The 3,651-nt window shown below is 36.6% G+C and overlaps 1 long non-coding RNA gene across 2 annotated transcripts; it reads right to left on the bottom strand.

Annotated features, from left to right (window-relative positions):
- Positions 1 to 352: 352 nt before the first annotated feature.
- On the bottom strand, positions 353 to 3,202 carry LOC113328654. Of its 2 annotated transcripts, XR_003349500.1 has the most exons (4): positions 2,899 to 3,202; positions 2,100 to 2,240; positions 904 to 1,477; positions 353 to 800 (listed from the first exon to the last, which is right to left on the bottom strand). It is a non-coding gene; the product is annotated as an uncharacterized LOC113328654 (long non-coding RNA). The 2 variants fall into 2 exon arrangements; XR_003349499.1 differs by having other exon boundaries at positions 904 to 2,240.
- Positions 3,203 to 3,651: the final 449 nt, after the last annotated feature.

Raw genomic sequence — 3,651 nt, 5'->3', positions numbered from 1 at the left:
AATCACCCGAACTACTCATTAATCTTCATTCTGAAAGTGTTGATGTACAGTTCGGATGATAATTAAACACGAAAATGTTTTCGAACTTCACTTTATGAAAAACAATGGTTTGTCCTAATTTTTGCTCGAGTCAGCCGAACTTAGGTTCGACATTAAGGAGCGAGGTTTGGCTGACAATTTATCCGCCGAACCTTGATCTAGGTTCTATAAATACAGAAAACACTTTAAAAAACTAAAAAAAAAAATATTAAAAAAAATAATAATACATAAATTTTAAAATAAAAATTAAAGTTACAAAATTAGAAAAATATAAATGATAAAGGCATTACTGTCATTATCAAATTTCGTTGATATGTGGTTGTTGGTTTAGCTACGTAGCGACTCTATTTTATGTTTATTGAGTATGCCCCAAAAGAAAAAGAAAAAAAAATTGGTGTGCCTCACATTATCAGTCTTGAAGTAATGTTTCCGTAGCATTATTAATAGGGCTCTAATGAAGAAATTAGATTTTGTTCCCGGGCTATGCCCGGGCGGCTACGCACACATAATCATTATTAGTCGCGATACATTTTTGATTAGGGGCGGTTTGGCTTCACCTTGCCTAGTCCCGATTCATTTTTTATTTGCTATTGCACAGTTTCGCCCCTCCCCGCCGCGATACATTTTTAATTAGGGGTGGCTCGGCTTCGCCTCGCCAAGTCCCGATTCATTTTTGATTTGGTGTTGCACAGCTTCGTCCAGCCCCATCGCGATACATTTTTGATTAGATGTGGCTTGGCTTTTGACTCGGTGTTGCACGCCTATTACCGATCATTACCAGTAGGATATCCATTAAATAAACAAATTTTAGGTTAACTACATGGGTTGTTTCAGAAAATTAGAAAAAGAAAGAAATTTGATTACCTGACGGTGTATAGATCAACAGAACCTTGACTTGGGTTTCAGATAATTATTCAGGAAGTTTCTTTCCAAAAAAAATTTGTTTAGTAGTACAAAGAGATATCAGCTCAAAACTGGATTCCGCCAAATTGCAGTGAGCATTATCTTCTTCTCCTAATGTGCAGTAAACAGAAGTTTCTTTCCAAAAGAATTTTGGCTAGTAGTACAAAAGAATATCAGCTTCAAAGTAAAGCTAGATTCCGCCAAATTGCAGTGAGCATTATCTTCTTCTCCTAATGTGCAGTAAACAAATTTCCGAACTCCAACATCTGTTTAGCCTCAGGGGACTCTTGCAAAAAAGAGTAAATAGATATAATTGATAAGCATATATTACAATGGGTAATTAAAAATGGACCAAATAGATATGATAAGATAAGCACGCTTCATCACTAAACTCAGGCCTCTGTTATTCCATGTAAATGTAAATAGTATCCCACCCAGGCAGAGCCACCACACAATACCATCATCATAATAACTAAAATAATTTATTGTACCTGCTAACATGTTTAAATTGAAGACGTTTAAGCTTAATAATGCACTGCAAAGGAAAATGGTTAGTAACAAAATGTTGCCAAGATAAAATATTTCATAACAAAGAAACATGAGAAATGTACGTGGATTTACTTTTGCTCTTCAAACTACTCTTGCTCCTTGCGACCTAAATCACCACAGTATATTCATGTTTTGGAAACTTTTCCATAACTAAAGGAATATCCTTTTCACAGTTTGAGCTCCCCTTTCTCACTGTAAGAAGAAGTACTATATTCATTCATATCCTTTTCACCTTGTTTACTTTGTATTAACCCTAAATCCGAAAATCAAACCCTAACCAAGTAATCCAATTGAAATCCCCGGACCTAAGAAAAAGTTTGCAATTTTTATATCTTAAATCCACTAATTAATCACAACCCACCACTTCAAATCAAAAACCCTAGCTGTAAAAAATAAAACCTTACCTTTGGAGTAAGAATCTGAATCTTATTAATATACTATCACCTGGAATATCAAAAGAAAAAAAAAAAGAAAGACGAATAGAAGAGACCACTATATAGTTTCAGAAGAGAAGACCCGGAAGAAACCCGAGAGAAGCATAAACAAAAAGAAGAAGAGCAACACGAAAAAGAAAAGCTGGTGGTTTAGGGTTTTAACTCCATAATCACCTCACACTAAATGCCGTCGAAGTGGACTTGCATGCCTGATTATGACATGCCTCCAATCTCGTCACGGATGGTGTGACTTCACAGTTGCGCCATTTAGGGGAGAAGCCTTACTTTTCTACGCCTGTACACCATTTTTCTCATCTGTAAATAGTAAAATTAGGGTCTGGAGTACATTCAGCTTTGAAATACAGAAAATTAAGAAACCTGTAATAATTTGTAAACACCACCGGCCAAAGTGTTGAGAAGAATGAATACATAGCAAAAATCATACCAACCAAAAATCTGTAAACACCAATCAAGAAATCCCTAACATAAACCAAACCAACAACCAGAAAACTAAGAATATAATTCTAGGGTTTCTGTATGTATACATGATAGAGTTTTGCCTCCAACAACACAAAGTAAAAACCCTGAGCGAAATCAACAAACTGTAATGTAAACTTCAAGTGATTAAACCCTTGTCTTGTCGCAAAAAAGTGCAGGTCTTGAACAAACTTATAAATACGGATGTGGTTCTCAAACATTGCTATCTCTGCCAATTTGATTGAACAGTAACACATTTATATAGCAGACATTGCAAGAAAAGTTGGTATGTAATGGTAAATAATTCGCTTTGACTGCCATTTGAAGTGACATCGCAGGGATGGACATGAAGGAAACTTAACCAACAAAATTATATATTTAACATCCAATGCAAATGGAATAGAAAAAACAAACAGACTAAGATCCTAGCATTGTCAGTAAAAAAAACAATTATTAATTGATGAGTGTGTAAAAAATTAGTGTACAACACGCTTACCTGCTCGTCCAATCCGTACCAGCTGCAATGGCTTGAGCAGTGACAGACCATTGAGCATTGCCACCCCTTTGATGATTCGATACTGTAATAGCAGCACTATATTCAGTAGCACTAAGATCAGTTACTGGAGCACCACACTCATCTGGTTCTTGATCTTTGGCTTCTTAGTGTTGGAGACAGAACTAATAATGTAACTGAGAAGAAGATACTTAGCTCAAACCGATGTTGCTGGAGATGCACAGAAAATGTAGAGGCACGTATACGATACGCTGTCCTAAAGGCAATATCGCCTGCTACTCGACTGAGATGCTATAGCAGTTGGAGAGTCACCTCCAGGATACAACTACTGATAGTACCCCTCAATGTAGCATACAGAGAGAGTACCCTTAGAACTTGGCAGTGTTAGTAAAAGCTAAAAACAGAGAAACTAGAAATAAAAACTTATTTTCTGAAAGCAGAGGGAGAGCAGAAGAAGAGATGTTTCTCTGTTGTATGTTCAATGAGCTCAAGACTCCTCTCTTATATAGTGTTTAGAGCAGTGTGTTGTCAAGAAGCCAAGCCAAACACGTACGGACAAGAAAACCAAAACAAATATGTACAGACAAGAAAGCCAGGACAAAACATGTGCAGACAAAGAAGAAGATTCTTCTACATGTGTGTAAAACACGTACCAAAAGTTTTAGCAAAAAGATAGGATCTAATGAACCCACACCGCGCGTACGTGCTTCTGTGCGAAGCACCGCGCGTACGGGA

Source organism: Papaver somniferum, unplaced genomic scaffold (assembly GCF_003573695.1).
Source record: "Papaver somniferum cultivar HN1 unplaced genomic scaffold, ASM357369v1 unplaced-scaffold_114, whole genome shotgun sequence".
Lineage (NCBI taxonomy): Eukaryota > Viridiplantae > Streptophyta > Magnoliopsida > Ranunculales > Papaveraceae > Papaver > Papaver somniferum.
Note: the sequence above shows the minus strand (reverse complement) of the source record. Positions and strands in the feature narration are given on the sequence as shown.